Here is a 17348-nt window from a genome sequence, read left to right as displayed (position 1 = left end):
CCTCTGTCTATAACACTTTTATCAGAACAATACCCAGTGTCCATTAGCAGTCACTTCTGCACAAATTTTGGCATCTACTGCATCTATTGATCCCCCTTCCTTCTTTTCTTTTGTCCTTTTAAAACAATTTTTTTTTTGTTTTGGGGATAGACATGGTCTGATGTAGTACAGGCTAGCCTAAAACTCTCTGGATAGCTAAGGCTGGATCTTATCCTCTTACAGAGCAGTACTTCCCAAGTGCTGGGATGACATAGTGAACCATCCTGCCCCATTTACTCAGTGCCTGGTTTCCCTTGTGTTTCTATGGGTTTTCTTCTCTTTTGTATAAATGGCACTGTTCTTCCCTGGCTTATTCTCTCTACCTGTTCCAAGAGCAGCCACCCTGGCAAGGATCATCACTGTGATCTTTGTTCTGCTGAGTAATATCCCATCATCTGGACAAGCCACACTTTGGTTCACTTGCTCATCTGTTGGTGAATATTTGGTGTTTCCACCTCTGGGGATGGGGAAATGGGCTACTCTTGAACATGTGCGTGTATGTGTTCCTTCGGGTACCTGCTTTCAAGTCTCTTGACTTTCTTCTCTCTTTACTGGTATTTACTGAAATCGCTTCTCAGAAAAGTTGCTGGGATTCGGATCCTTGACTTTGGGCCAGTTCCTAAAGGGAATAAAACAGTGACAGGAGTTGAAGAGTGAGCAGGGACGCATGCTCTGCAGGCTTAACCCCACACACCGCAGGGCTGTGAAACCAGCTTCTCCAGGAATCCCACACAGACCAGGAGGTCGAATCCCAGCTCAGTTCCTCCAATCCAAGGAGCTCAGTTCCTCCAATCCAAGGAAGAATTGAGTACCAGGGCCGTGTATCAGCTGCAAAGTGCCTTCCTAGAGAGCCCCAGTGAGAGGCTGGGATGTAGAGTCTGGAGTAGTCTTTCTGCCTAGAATCCCCCAGTGAGGGACTAAGACATGACTCAGGGGCAGATCCCTGGCTCAGCATGCCCAAAACCCTCAGCTTAGTTCCTAGCATTGCAAAAGAAACATAGTAAAATTAAAATAGAATAAAGTTTTGGTGAGGAAGTGGAGAAACTGGAACCTGTGTGCACCATGGAGTAGAACGTAACCAGCTCAACCACTTCAGAAAGCACTCCAATTGTTCCTTTGAGAGCTAAGCAGAAGGTGGTGCCTGCCCTTTTCAGCACTGGGAAGACTAAGGCAGGAGGAGCAAGAGTTCAAGTCCATCCTCAGGCACACTGTGTCTAATCCCAGCCTGAGCTACATGAGACCTTATCTTTTTATTAGGCATGTCCACATGTGCACACACACACACACACACACACACACACACACACACACATTGGGGGGAGGAGCAGGGGAAAGGATAGAGCACCAAAGAGATGGTTCCATGGGAAAAGGCACTTAACATCAAGTCTAATGATTTGAGGTTGAGTTCCAGGACACACATGGTGGAAGGAGAGAATCAATTCCCATAAGTTAGTCTATGACCTCTACATGTATGCCATGGCATGTACACACACACACACACACACGAGCCTAATATAAACCTAGAATGACCTAATGCAGAAAGTCCACCTCTGGGTGTATATCCAGATGAAAGATGTCAAACAGTTATTTGTACAGCTCGTCCATAGCAGCAATATTCACAACAGCCAAAAAGCACATACTACCAGGCAGGGGAGTGAATGAGTAAGAGGTGGTATATACATACGATAGAGTATGATTCAGTGAAGACCAGGAAGGAGAAGTCAGGCATATGCTGTGATACAGGTGAGTCCAGAGAACATTACACTCAGCGAAATAAGCCATCACAAAAAGATCGACATTAGCTAGACACTGCAGTTCATGAATGCAATCCCAGCATTTCGGAGGTTGAGGCAGGAGGATTGCACATTCGAGGTCAACCTGGGCTATATTGTAAGACTCTGACTTGTATAACAAACAAGAAGCAACTCAATGGAGACACAAAGCAACAGTGCTGTTCTGTTTATATTACATTCCATTTGAGTCATTCAAGGTCTGGAGTCGGGAAGCAGAGTGGACTATTTAAAGGGCAAGGGAGAGCCGCATGCCAGAGAGTGTGTAACAGGGACAGTTTTCATAGCATGGAGATGGTTGGCTGTGCCACATGGTGAATGTGCTCTGTGCAGCTGAGCTGGACCCCAGAACAGCCCCACAGGGAAAACTTCTGTGGACTCTATTCTATTGCAATTTAAAGCTATTTACTGGGCATTTCAGATTGGTCGGTAGATGAAAATGCTTGCTTTGAAAGTCTGGTGCCTTGAGTTTAATCCCCAGATCCCAGTGTGGGAGAAGAGGGCCAACTACAGCAAGTAGTCCTCTGACATTTCACACAGGAGCCATGGATAAATGCACATACACAAAATAGATGTAATAGAATTAAAAATAAATAGAATTTAAAAAAACAAACAGATGTGAACCTATAAACAAACCATGTGAACCTATAACCCCAGGGTTGGAGAACACATGCAAGTGCAGAGCCAGAAACTGGCAGATTCCAGGAGCCCCAAAATGACAAACTCAAGTTCAGTGAGAGACCCCACCCCAAGGAAAGAAAGTAAAGAGAAGGGACACTGGAAGTCTTTCATTGGCCTCCACATGCATTCACCAGCACCCAGGCACAGATACAGACACACACACTTACACAAGTATAGGCCAGGAGGAACAGGTGTGTTCCTTTTGGAAGACTCTGAGGCAGGGGCAGAAGCAAGAAGTAAGCATCTTCCCAAACCGAGACACAACAGCTCTGTGTGTGTCAAGTCCCAGGCAGAAACTCAAAAGTAGTCATGCTAGCTGGGTAGTATGGCTCAGACCTGTAATGCCAGCACTCAGGAGGCTGAGACAGGGAGTCTGAGACTAAGGCCATTCTTAGTCTGGGGTACACAGTGAGACCCTGTATCAAAAAAGAAAAAAACAAAACAGAAAAAAACTAGCCAGACTCAGTGACACAGGCCTTTAATCCTAGCACTCAGGAGACAGAGACAAGTGAATTTCTGTACATTTGAGGCCAGGCTGGTCTAGAAAGTGAGTTCAGGACAGCCAGGCTTGAAAAACACAGAGATATCCTGCCTTGAAAAAACAAAGATAGATAGATAGATAGATAGATAGATAGATAGATAGATAGGCAGATAGGCAGATAGGCAGATAGGCAGATAGGCAGATAGATAGGTAGATACATACATACATACATATACATACTACACAGATACATAGATAGATAGATAGATAGATAGATAGATAGATAGATAGATAGATAGACAGATACATAGATAAATACATAGATACAGAGAGAGAGAGAGGAGACAGAGAGACAGAGAGACAGACAGAGAGAGAGAGACAGACAGGCAGGCAGGCAGGCAGGCAGACAGACAGACAAAAGGTTTGAGGGTGTAGCTCAATTGGTAGAGCATTTGCCTAGGGTGTCAGGCCCTAGGTTTCATGCCCAGAACTACATCACAGGGTAGGGGAGAGGAATGCGTGTCTGTGATCATAGACTTAGGAGGGAGAGGCCGGAGGAGCAGGCATCCAAGGCCATCCTCAGCTACATATATGCAAAAGCAGTGGTTCTCAACCTTCCTAATGCCTTGACCCTTCAATACAGTCTCTCCTATGTGTATGCACACACACGCACACACACACACACACACACACACAATCTTTTAAGTAATAAAAATAAATCTTTAAAGGGGGCCTGGAGAGGTGTCTCAGAGGCTTCAAAGAGCACTGACTGCTCTTTCGGAATACCTGTGTTTGATTCTCAGCACCCACATGGTGGTTCTTAACAATCCACAACTCCAGTTTCAGGGGATACAATGCCCTCTTCTGACCTCCGTGGATGCCCTGTATATACATGATGCATAGGCAAATATGCAGGCAAAGCATTTATATGCTCTGTACAGGGAGTTCCAGGACAGCTTAGGTGACTCAGAGAAACTCTGTCTTGAAGAAACAAAAAGAAAAAAGGAAAGGAAAGGGAAGGGAAGGGAAGGGAAGGGAAGGGAAGGGAAGGGAAGGGAAGGGAAGGGAAGGGAAGGGAAGGAGGAGGGGGAAAGAGAAAGAGAGAGGAGAGAAAGAGAGGGAGAGAGAGAGGGAGAGACAGGGACAGAGGGAGAGGGAGAAGGAGAAGAAGTGGTATAGGTAGGTAGCATTTCACCTGTGCAGCTCCCAAGGGCACACACCCTAAGAAGTATTCATAACTCTATGTGTTTAACAGTCTAACAGTAGCTGATGAGAAAGTCTCTGTGGCCAGGCCAGGGAAGCCAGCCAGTGACTGACCCCATCCACTGAGGTCCTTTCCCAAGTGCCTCCACAGCCACACCCTCACTAAAGGCTCCTCATGGCTTTCTTCAAAACACTGGGTGGCGGATGCCTTCAGTGATGTGTGTGTGACTCAGTTCTAGGCGTTGGAACTAAAGTGGTGAACATGACAGACGTGGCCCTGGCTCTCCAGGGAGGAGACTACTTACTTGTACCTGACGCAACCAGGTGCAAGGTATCTAGAGAGGGAGCAGAGGGGAGTGGCATTTAGGAACATTCTTTTAGTGAAATTTACATGTATCTATTTTTTTATGGGTCATGGTATCATGCTGAGGTCAGAGGCAAATTCGTAGGAATTGATCCTGTCCTTGCACCATATGCGGTCAAGGGATCAAACTCTGGCTATCAAACTTTTGGCAAATAGCTGCACCTGTTGATCCAGCTGTCCAATGTGATACTTTCTAATCCCCAGAATCTGCGTTGGGGCACTTCCTTCCTTCTTTCTTTCCTCCACCCTGCCCCTTTTTTATGTCTTTGTTTAATTTTTAAATTACATCTATTTATTCACATATTTATCAAGGAGGCAAGTACACCACTGTGTGTGTGGAGACAGAAGACAACCTTCAGGAACTGGTTTTTCCCTTGAGGGTCCTAGGTATTGAACTCGAGTCATCAGGCTTGGTGGCAGGTGCCTTTACCCACCGAGCCATCTTCCCAGATCCATTTCTTGTTTGTTTGTTTGTTTCACGGAGCCCAGACTGGCCTTTATCTACAGATGCTCCAGTCTCAGCTTCTCAATGTGGGGATTACAAGCATACTTCACCAGTAGCAGCTTTTTCTTTCTTTCCGGCTTGCTTGCTTGCTTCTTTTCGTGTATGCTTGCATAATGCACGTCAGGCTTCATTCTCAATTGCTCTCTGTCTTGCTCTCATCACCACTATAGCCTCTCACTGAACCCACAGCTCACTGGTTTGACTAGCTAGCTGGCCAGCAAGTCTCATGACTCCTCGTGTCTCTGCTTCCCCAGAGGGGAAGACTGACACTTTCATGCCCAGTGTTTCGTGTGTGTGCTGAGAACCAAACTCAGATGTTCATGCTCACCAGCTAAACCATCTCTCCAGCCTCACCGTCATTGTCTTCCTCAATGCATGCCTACTCTAACACACTCCATGTCTTCAGCCTGGCTCCGGAGCCCATTAGGAGTTCCCACCACCACCGCTCTCTCACCAAGGATCCCCTCCCCCAGTCCAGTGTAGAGTCCTCTTTGCCATGCGAGTCATAGGTGTTTGGGTTCTTCACTGTAGTCTCTCCTCTTCCTCCTGTGCACACTTCTGGGGACCCCACACCATTCCCAGGCCTTCAGCAACCTCATATCAGAACTGTTTTCTGTTTCAATTCCCAACAATGTTTCCCTGTCATGTGTTTAGAAGAATCTCAAATACTCAGATTTACCTCATCCCCTTCCTGCATTAAAACAAAACATGTTTTTATTAAAAATAAATAAATAAATAAATAAATAAATAAATAAATAAATAAATTCTTCAAGCTTGGGAGATGGCTCTGTGTGGAAAGATGCCTCAGCAGTTAAAAACACTTGCTGCTCTTGCAGAGAGCCTGAGTTCAGTTCCCAGCACCCACAACAGGTAGCTCACAACCACAAATAACTCCAGCTCCAGGGGTTTCCCAAGCCTCTGGTTTCTCCTAAAAGTACCTGCAATTATGAGTGTGTGTGTGTGTGTGTGTGTGTGTGTGTGTGTGTGTGTATACACACACAGGCACGCATGCAGGCAGGCGTACATGTGCATGTGTGTCTTTAAAAATTAATTTTTAAAAACACTAGAAAAACAATGTATAGCAATATCATTTCCATATTAAATGTCACTACAATAGAACGTTTTTAGATAGTTTTAAACAAAAGGAAAGGGAAGGGGCTTTTAAGGTTGCACAGCCCTTCCCCAACAATCAATTCTTTTTATCTCTTTTTCTGAGTGGGTCAATTCAACAAATGTATCCAGTGACTAGTCTGGTTCAGTTCCTGTTGCACCAGTGGTCAACAGGATTGTCTTAAAGCCCAAGTTTCACAATCACTGCCTCAAAGGAATCCTATGTGCTGGCAAATGCTTTTGCAATGCAGAATCATTCTTCTTCAGGTCTGCCTTCCCACCCCACATCTGCCCACCCCAGTGGCAGCCTCCCACTGGTTTGTCCTTGCTTCCACAGTGTTCCATGATACAGAAACTAAAAGCATCTTCTGGAGATAAAATCAGGAGACAGCAAGATGGCTCAGTGGGTAAAGGTGTTGGCTGCTAAGCCTGACGACCTGATTTCAATCCCTAGTACCCACATGGTTAAAGGAGACAATCAGCTCCCACAAGTTGACCTGTGACCTCTACGCATGCTCCATCACACACACACACACACACACACACACCAGAAAAATTGTTTTTAAATGTATAAAATTTAAATCAGATCATAAAACTCCCCTGTTCAAAATCGTCCTATGAGTGACATTCAGACACCCTGTCTGGACCGTGACACCCTGTTTTTCCTAGTACTACTGTCTCCCACCCAATCCTCCTCATTCATGGTGTCTAACACGGCCTGCCCCAGCCACAGGCCAAGCTGGTTCTCACTTCTAAGCTTTTGCATAGGCTGTTCCCTCCACTCACATGCCTTTCCCCTGCTCTGCCCACATCCCCTCCTCATTGCCAAGCCCAGCCCTGTCATCAGCTTATTTCCTTTTGCCCCGTCAGCCTCCGCCCCTGCATCACTCTGAGAAGAATGAGTGAGTACCAGCCCTAGGCAGTAGCTTTCAAAGTCATTCATTTCTTCTGTCCAGGAGCCTTTGGAGGAAACCACATGGCATCTTAGTACAGTCACGGCAAAAGTCATATCAAGCTGAGGTCTTGGCATTGAAGAGGGATTGCCATGCAAAGGAATCTTAGCTGGAGAACTCCTGGCTTTGATTCTGAGGGCTGGGTATACATGGGCACTACACAAAAATAGGAAGGGTTCTGTGCCCACCTACCTCATCCCATGCCAGGTGTGGGCTCCAGCCTACCTGAGGTCACACTCTCAGTTCTGCCCCTGGGAGAAGAAGGTGCTATAGTCTCCAACTGAGACTCTCTTGGGTGAGGTGGTTCCTCATCTGAAAAAATGGGAATAATTTGAAAAGGTCTATTGGATGTCCAAGAAAGGCCTTGATAAATAACACATTGAGGGGGCAGGGCTGGTTCAGCAGATAAACAAGTTTGCTTCCAAGCCTGGCGACCTGAGTTTAGCCTCCCAGCTCCTCCTGGTAAAAGGAGAGAACTAACTCCTACAGGTTGTTCTTTGGGCCTGGCATATGCTCCCTGGCTGTGTGTCACCCTTCCAATATAAATAAATGTGGGATCTGTTTTGTTGTGGTTTTAGATAGGGTAACCCTGGTAGATTGAATATGCTTGGCCAGTGGAAAGGGAAGTGACACTATTAGGAGGTATGGCCCTGTTGGAGGAAGTGGGTCACTGCAGGGGTGAGCTTTGAGGTCCTATGCTCAAGCTCCACCCAGTGCAGAAGAGTCCCTCCTCCTAGCTGCATGCAGAAGAGAATCTCCTCCTGGCTGCCTTTGGATCAAGATGTAGAAGTCTCTGCTCCTCTAGTACCATATCTGCCTGGATGCTGCCATGCTTCCAACCATGATGATAATGGACTGAATCTCTAAAACTGTAAGCCAACCCCAATTAAATGTTTGGCTTTATAAGAGTTGCCTTGGTCATGGTGTCTCTTCACAGCAATGAAACCCTAAGACAGTCACACTATATAGCATCTGTAGGCCAGGCTGGACTTGAACTCACAGACTCTGCTTCCCAAGCCCTCTGCTTCCCAAGTGCTTGGATTAAAGGCAAGGGCTATCATGCTTACAAAAAAAAAATTTAACTTCACTGGAACCAAAAATGATGGAGCATGTCTGTAATTCTAGGACAATCATGAGTTCCTGGGTTTCAGATCCAGACCCCATTGAGAGAAAGAAAGAGAGAAAGAGGGAGGGAGAGGGAGGGAGGGAGGGAGGGAGGGAGGGAGGGAGGGAGGGAGGGAGAGAAGGTGCTTGCTGACAAGCCTAACAATCTGAGTTTAATCCCGGATACCCACATGGTGGATGAAGAAAACCAGTTCCTTCAACTTGTCTCTGAATCTTCACATGAGTCTTTAATCCCTGCACTTAAGAGACAGCTCTCTATAAGTTTGAGGCCAACCAGGATTACACAGTGAGTTCCAGGCCAACTAGAGCTAAATAGTGAGATCCTGCCTTTAAAACAATTCATTTGAAGTGCAGCTACCACAGGAAACAACTTAGTTGTTTCTCATAAAGTTAAACCTTACATTATCACATGACTAAGTAATTCCATTTTTAGGTATATAACCAAAAAACTGGAAAACAACTATTCAAAGAATCTTTATACCAATATGATCCATAACTGTCAAAAAGAAGAAAATTCCAAGTGCTCACCACAGATGAAAAGATGGATAAAATATGACATATTTACACAATGGGATGCTAGTCAGACATGAAAGATAATGTGGATGTTATATGTTAGAATACGAATGGACCTGAAAACATGGCTATAAGTGAAAGAAGTCAGACACAAAGCCCTCATGCACCATCTATGATCCTAGAGATGAGAAATGACCAGAGGATTCTGGTCAAAAACCCACAAAGATGGAAAGCAGATTACTGAGTGTCAGAGTCAGGGGAGAGAGAGTGGAGAATGACTGCTGATGGGTATAAGGTCTCCTTTTGGAACCCCGAGGAGATAGTGGGTGCCCACCATTTTTGAAGGTACTTGAATCAAATGTCTGTGACCTGTGCACTGTAACAGCTGTTTTAGTGGAGGAATGCAGCTTAGTGGTAGAGTGTGAGCAGAGTATATGCAAGAACATGACAGTGTGTACCAGGGCATGACAGTGTGTGCAAGAACATGACAGTGTGTACCAGGGCATGACAGTGTGTACAAGGGCATAACAATGTATACCAGGGCATGACAGTGTGTGCAAGAACATGACAGTGTGTTCCAGGGCATGAAAGTGTGTGCAAGAACATGACAGTGTGTACCAGGGCATGACAGTGTGTGCAAGAACATGACAGTGTGTTCCAGGGCATGACAGTGTGTGCAAGAACATGATAGTGTGTACCAGGGCATGACAGTGTGTGCAAGAACATGACAGTGTGTTCCAGGGTATGACAGTGTGTGCAAGAACATGACAGTGTGTACCAGGGCATGACAGTGTGTGCAAGAACATGACAGTGTGTATCAGGGCATGACAGTGTGTGCAAGAACATGACAGTGTGTACCAGGGCATGACAGTGTGTGCAAGAACATGACAGTGTGTACCAGGGCATGACAGTGTGTGCAAGAACATGACAGTGTGTACCAGGGCATGACAGTGTGTGCAAATGCATGACAATGTATGTCAGGGCATGACAGTGTGTGCAAGGGTATGACAGTGTGTGCAAGGGTATGACAGTGTGTGTGAAGCCATGGATTCTGTCATTAACATCAAAAAAGTCAATTTTATGGTGTGTAGCTAAGCCTCAATAAAAAACACATATGTGTGTCCCAAAAGATGGTTCGGTGGGTAAAAGTGTTTGCCACCCAAGCCTGATGCCCTCAGTTCAACAACAGGAACCCAGATTAAAAACACACACTGCTCTTCTAGAGGACCAGAGTTCAGTTCCCAGCACCCACATTAGGTGTCTCACAAGTGCCTTGGACTCCAGCCCCAGGGGAACTGACATTGCTTTCTGGTCTCCACAGGCACCTGCACTCATGTGTACAACCACACACACACATATGCTTGCGCATGTTGTTACAAATATAAAAGAATAACAACAACTCAATAGCCAAGTGTGGTGGTGCAGGCTGCAACCCCAGCATTTGGGAGGCTGAGGCAGGATGATCAAGAGTTTAAGGCCAGCATACGCTATACAGTACGACTCTGTTTCGTTTTGTTTTGCTTTGCTTTGCTTTGCTTTGCTTTGCTTTGCTTTGCTTTGTTTTGTTTTGTTTTGTTTTGTTTTGTTTTGTTTTTTAAGGCAATAAGGATCCAGCAAGAAGGCTCAGGCTCAGTGTGTAAAGGTTCTTAAACACACACAGAGACACACACACACTAAATAAATGTAGTAAAGTTTAAAAATTTTGGGGCTGTAGTGGTACACACTTTTAACCCCAGCCACTCAGAAGGCAGAGACAGGTAGATCTCTGTGAGTTCAAGGCTAGCCTGATCTACAAAGTGAGTTCCAGAGTAGCCAAAACTACATAGTGAAACCCTGTATTGGGGAGGGAGAGATGGGGTGAGGAGAGGGGGGATGTAGCAATATAACAACAACTGAGTTTATCTCTTGAAGTTGTTGGTTTTGGACTGAAATAGTGTCTTACTAGATGGTGGTGGTCCATCTTTAATCCCAATACTCAGGAGGCAAAGGCAGACAAGTCTACAGAGCACGTTCCAGGACAGCCAAAGCTACATACACAAAGAGATACTCCATCTCTGAGAGAGAGGGAGGGGGGGGGAGAGAGAAGGAGAAGAAAAGAAAAAAAAGAAAAGAAATAGTTTCTTATAGCCTAGGCTAGGCAAAACTTGCTCAATAGCCCAGGCTGACCTGGAACTCAAGGTCCTTCTACCTCAGCCTCTAAAGCGCCAGGATAACAGGCATAAACTGATTCCTACATCTCATTAGTATTTTTGCAGTAGTAGGGAAACGAGACTGATGGTGTACCTCAATTAGCGGGGTGCTTCCTAGTATGCGTGAAGCCCTGGGTTTGCGCTCCAGCTTCAAAGAAAACCAGAGGTGATGGAACACGCCTGCAATCCCAGCACCTGGGAGGTGGAGGCAGGAAGACTAGAAGTTCAAGATCATCCTCAGCTACATAGTCAGTTTGAAGCCAGCCTAGGCTACAAGAGACGCTCTCTTATCAAAATAAAAGTTGGAACAAATTCAAAGCCAGCACCCTAGGAAGGCTGTGGAAGGCTGGCAGGGCCATTTCTTCTGTGAACCAGACCCTAGTGTCAACCCAGTCTGCCCTGGGAGTGCCACAGTACTCCGCCCTTTCTGCTTGGAACTGCCTTATCTGGCATCAGTGGTACCAACAGCCAGCCTTGCAGCCCTGCCTAGCCCATACCCAGGCAGCCTGGTTTGACAGGTTGGGCTGGCAACCTGCCAACCAGGGACTTGTTATACAAGGTATGTGGGCTCACAAGAAAGAACTCAGGCATGGATCCTGGCCAGCGCCAGGTACCGCATACATGCCTTTTCCTGAGTGTCAAGCATTGGCCAGGGATTGACATAGGAACACCCCAAAGTTGATAAATCACCCCACAAAACATCCTCCCTCTCCCAGCCAATAGTCAAGGCAATCTGTTTCCTGTCCCAGCCTACCCTTTACTCTCAACATAAAATATCTACCTGACCTAGGGAGTCCTCCTCATCAAAGGGCCAGACTCCAGGTCCAGACTGAAAACAACTATTTAGGTCTGTTGCCCCACACTGAGCATCCCAAATTACTGGAAACCTGAGGAAAAGGTCAGGATCAGTTATAACAAATGAGGATAGAGCCAAGTTGTAAAATCAAGTAGGGAAGAGTCTCATAAAAGCTTGAAACATGAATATTCTTGGTCAAAAGATAAGTACTTCCTTTAAAAGAAGTTTTAAGATAGTAGCAACCTGGAACTCAATGACCTCTGCATACCATTGCAAACATGGCACACTTGGACCTAAGCCACAGAAGGGATTCAATAGTGCATCCTCCCTGGTAGCTGTGCAACTTGAGGCAAATGTCCACACCTCTCTGAGCCCCAGTTGCTTCAGAAAGGAACCATATTTCTCCACTTCACAGAGATATGATGACATATAGAATATTTATGAGCCATCAAGGTGGCTCAGTGGGTAAAAGTACCTGCTGCCAAGCCTGACAACTTGAGATCAGTCTCTGACACCCACGTGCTTAAAGGAGAGAACATACTGCTAAAAGCTGTTCTCTAACTTTCACACTTGTGCACACACACACTCATTCTCGCCCACACACAAATAAAAAGTAAACAAAAACCATATTGGATATTGAAAGTGCTCACTCACTCTCAGGTAGAGTACCAGTGGTTACTGTCAACATGTTCATCCTTGCTACACAGACATCTGGGATTTACAGAACAAAGCCCAAGGCTAGTCAAATAGGAGAGATGAGGTCTCATTCTCTGAATGTCTCCCCGGTCATCCAAGCCCCTCTGTGGTTACCAACTCTGTTCACTGCCAAGACATGAGCCCATAGCTAATGTTACCTTTCGGAAACCCAAGCTGGGCTCTACAGAGATGCCGGGGCCATCAAAAAGTGGCTCAGGATTTTGAGGTCAGCCAGGGTTTGTTTGTTCCAATCCCAGCTTGCCCACTGAATGTCCCTTTCTCTGGCCCTCGTCTCCCCCCCACACACACAGTCTAGGCAGGGCTCTCAGGGGGGTTTCATCTTCAAGACATTTAGATGTTACAAGCTCTTGCTAGAGTCAGCTTCAAGACAGAGAAATTGGGAGGGGAGAGGACACATGGGAAAGAGAGCTTGACTGTGGAGTAAGGGTGCACAATGAACTGTGGAGGTATAGTAACCAATAAAGGGGCTCTTGCCTATGCAGGAGCCAAAGGCAGCCTCTTGTTCCTTATCTCTGGACCAGGCCCCTTAAAAGCCAGACAGCATTTATGGGACAAACACCATCTCTGACTAACTCATACCAGGACTCATAGCCAAAGGTAGAGGGACTGGACCACTATTTTATTTGCAAAGAAGGGAACTTGGAGATGCTGACACTTCTGTGTTTGGACACAGCATTCCTGATTGAGACTGGACCACAACCAAAAGACCCATCGGCAAGATGGACAGCTTCAAGTATGCTGAAAAAAACGTGTGCCCCAGAAGTACACGCCCAACTCAGGTTTTCTCTTCAAGACCATATGTCAGTGACCCAGGCAGACCCTATAAGGAGGTGTCCCAGAACAGCAATCTCTGGTCCAAGAAGCGCCCCCTCTCTCTCCACCACTGGCACTCAAAAAGAAGTGACCCCAGGACACCAGGGAGCGCTCAGAAAATAAAATAAGCATAATAACCCCGACAACTTTGGGTGATACACCGACATCTCGCTCCACCGACTCTCCTGGTCATTCAACCTTATCGCTGGTCGTGGGATCCTGAAATTGGCTGCGCCCACGGATGTTCGCCCCGCCCCGCCCCGCTCAGGCCACAGTCGCTGGACCCACGTACTCACCCGGGTCTCAGCCTGCCGCTCTTGATCCAGATCCGCGGCTTTGACAGTGATGTCTGACAGCCCCAACCCTTTAAACCTGCCCGGCTGAGCCCCAGCCCCTTTACACTGTTCAGGCTGAGCCCTAAGCCCCGCCTCACAACTCCGGGGCCACGCCCAAACTGGCAACGCCCCTGCCTAGTTGCTTGCAAGCCTGGCCTCCAAGATCCAGGAAGCTGGGACAGACAGAGAAAGGGAGAGCTTAACAGACAGAGATGGAGACGTGAAAATGCAGACAGCTAAGAGCCGAAACCTTCAGACTCCCTGGTCTTGACTCCTATCAGAGCCTGACTTCCACTCTGGGTCACCCGTCTCCTATACCAGTCCCTCAGAGCCCCAAGGCAGAACTGTCTCCCAGGCTTGCACAGGAGTTCCTACACCATCACCTCCGAGACTCTCACTGTTCCAGAAGAGCATTCTTTGGGTGCTTCCAAGAGTTCTCAGACTCCATCAGCCCCGGAGTGGAGGGCTACCTGTTTTTCCTGGAGCCTGCCCTACCTACCCTCCTGAGTCACATTCTACAGCTAGCTGTTCCTCCACACAATCTCGGCAATCCATTGTCCCAGCACTTGGAAGCAGGAAAATCACAAATTCCATCCCAGCCTGGACTACTTAAGGAAACTCTGGAGAGAGAGGGCGAGGGGGGTGGAGGGAGGGAGGGAGGGAGGGAGGGAGGGAGGGGGAGAGGGAGTCCTGAAGAAACGGGGTATTGGAGAGGTGGGTCAGAGATTTAAAACACTTGTTCACAGCTGCTTGTATGTAATTCCAGGTCCAGGAGATTGAAAGGGTCAGAGGTTCTGCACCCATGTATGGGTGCACCTTCGCATAGACGGACACACACACACATAATCAAAAATGATAAAAACAAATCTTTAAATAAGAATAATAAAATTTTTCAAAGGTAAAGAGGGGCAGCCAGATGGCTCATCAAGCTAAAGACAATGGCCACCAAGCATGACTTCTTGAGTTCATCCCAGAGGTTAACTCAGAGGTAAAGAGCACTTGGTGCTCTTTGCAGAGGACTCAAGTTGAGTTCCCAGCACCTACATGACAGCTCTCAACCATCTCCAACACCAGTTCCAAGGACCTGGAGGGCATCAAACATCCATGTGATGCCCACACATACATAATAAATCATATATATATATATATATATATATATATATATATATATATATATATAAATGAATAGATGCAAAAAATAAAAGATGAGGGGAGGGTCTCCAGAAGCATTCAACTATTCAGGTCCCACCCCACCCACTCATAGGCACTTGGCCTTGAAGCGGAATATTGTCCTTGGCCAGCTCATCTGCTGCAGAAGTATCCAGTAAGACCCACCCTTGAATGTGAGACAGACCATATGGCTGGGCCGGGCAGGCCGGTGGGTGGCAGGCAATTGACTTGGGTCGGTGGGCAGAGAGAGGGGAAAACCAATTTAAGAAGGCCCACTTGGTCTCCACTTCAAAGATTTTCTGTCTTCAGTAACTCTTTCTCACTAGATACTCTGCCCTGGAAGGGTGGGATTTGAGAAGAAGAACAGGAGATAGAAATAATTGAAGCTTTCACGCATGGAAGCCACAGAAGGGAGGGCAGACTAGGTAGCCTGAAGCATGTGACATTTGAGCTAGGCCTGTGGGGAGAGGTTGAATTTCAACAGGCTTGCCAGAGGGGGTGGGGCTCAGACACAGAGAAACCAGAAGGTATAGCCTGGCAGGTAGCTTTTCCTGGCCTGGCTAGTGAGAGATGAGAAGGCTGGAAGGGTCCTGGAGCTGACAAGGAGGACAATGAGAGTCAGTGGCAGAGGGCAGGGGTTGATCCGGTTGACAATGGAGAGTCACAGGTGGTATCTGAGCAGAGGAAGAACCTCATACTGTTTGCTAGTTTTAAAGCACATTGAAACTTGCTTATCATTTTAGCTGTGGGGATTGAGTTTTGCTGATGATGTTAACAAAGAAGACCTTACTGGGGACACTAGAAGATTCACAAATTGCCAAAGGCAGAGAGCTTGGGAAAGATCTTCCTAGTGGCTGAGGATGGAAGATGGATAGTGGAGGTCTGGCAGGGCAGGAGGGGTTTGCTGAGACCAGGCCCAAAATGCTTAGCCACATCAGTCACAGGCTGGATGTGGGACTGGAAGAGACAGGGAGATGAATACCAAGAAAGAGGGAAAAACCAAAGAGTCTGGGGTGGAAAGGCACTGACAGTAGGTGTCCTGGCTGTGTGGTCTTGGGAAACACACAACTGCTCTGAGCCACCCATCCTTCTACAGATGAAGTAGATGGTGAGATAAGGTGGTGTTTGCAGGGTGTTTAGCCCCATGTCTGGTTTAGCACAAATATTGGCTCTTTGAGTTTAGGGGTTGATTCGTTAGGTAAGCAGTTGCTGGAGCAGACAATGTCTCATTTGGGTCATGACACTGAGGTAAAATTGACATGCCCCTGGCATGTCATCAGTGGAGACCAGAGATGCTGTTCAATGTCCTGTCACTCACACACAGCACACCCCAGGAACAGAGAATTAGTGAATCGTTAAGTGTAGTGTCAGCAGTGCTGAGGAAAACTCTGTGTGGGTCACCTTCAGTCCACAAGGACAGAGGGAAGTTCACGTAGGCAGCAGGGTGCATGTGAGAGTATGAATCACCTGCACTGGAAGGAAAGTCAACATGGTGGTGGGTGGCTAGATCACTTACTGAAGGAGGAAGACAGAGCTGTAGGTGAAGACAAGTGTGGGTGATAGCACGTTCACAATGAGGACAGGCAGAGACTGTCCTCCAGATGACTGGAGGTGGAGATTAAGGAAGGGTAGTGACCAGTAACGTCACATGAACAGTTCATCACGGGACCCTGGAAAGGTGTCGAGCTATGTGGTTACCAGGTCACCAAAGGATCCCTGGGTTGAGCCCCTCACTTTCCTCCTTCCCCCGAAAGCCTGCTGTGTCTCCCTATTGCTTGAATCCAATGGGAAAGTCACAAGGTCCACACAGAAGGGTCACAGTGGTCACCTCCAGGTTCACAGAATGGGAATGAGCAAAAAGAGAGGAGACAAGATGGACAGGATAGCAGAGAGACCCCAACCTGGTAGAGGCAGCCATGACTAGACTTGGGCTATGGTTTAGGACAAATGTGTGGGCCACAGAAGCAGAACACAGCAGGATCTGTCTGTCAGTGCTCCAGAAAATAGCGCTCTCCCAACACATGCTTATGTAAGAAGCCCCTATTAAATCATAAAAAGACAAAGTGGGAGGGGGATTGTTGGGGAGAAGGAGATGAGCATGAGATGGAGGAATGAATTTGCTCAAAATGTAGTATTATTCATCTATGAAAGTCAAAGAATTAGTTTCAAAATAATTTTTGACACAGGGTCTTACTAATGTTGACACAAACTGACCTCAAACTCCCAGAGACCCACCCGCCTCTGCCTTCCATGAAACTAAAGGCATGTGCTACAATACCTAGCATCTATCATTAATTTTTAAAAAGGTCTTTCTGGGGTCTAGAGAGATGACTCAGCAATTAAGAGTACTTGCTGTTCTGAAGGAGGACCCACGTTCCATTCACCTCATGCTAAGCAACCCACATCCACTCCAGCTCCCCCTTCTGGCCTGCATGGGCACTGCACTCATGTGCATACACATACTCCACCACAAATAAACATAATTAAAATTATTTAATCTTTTAAAAAAGTGAGAGGTAGAGGCAAGCTGATTCAAGGTCAGTCTGGTCCAGATAGTGAATTCT

The 17348-nt window shown here is 46.8% G+C and overlaps 1 protein-coding gene across 1 annotated transcript in view; it reads right to left on the bottom strand.

Annotated features, from left to right (window-relative positions):
* Positions 1-13649, bottom strand: part of LOC114634933 (cytochrome P450 4F22) — a 39825-nt gene extending 26176 nt beyond the window's left edge. The window contains exons 1-2 of the mRNA XM_028783553.1: positions 13576-13649; positions 556-658 (exon numbers count right to left, since the gene is read on the bottom strand). The gene's annotated coding sequence lies outside the window, so the exon portion shown is untranslated. The remainder of the gene's footprint in view (positions 1-555; positions 659-13575) is intronic.
* Positions 13650-17348: the final 3699 nt, after the last annotated feature.

The sequence above is a fragment of the Grammomys surdaster genome, unplaced genomic scaffold (assembly GCF_004785775.1).
Source record: "Grammomys surdaster isolate TR1022 unplaced genomic scaffold, NIH_TR_1.0 1149, whole genome shotgun sequence".
Lineage (NCBI taxonomy): Eukaryota > Metazoa > Chordata > Mammalia > Rodentia > Muridae > Grammomys > Grammomys surdaster.
Note: the sequence above shows the minus strand (reverse complement) of the source record. Positions and strands in the feature narration are given on the sequence as shown.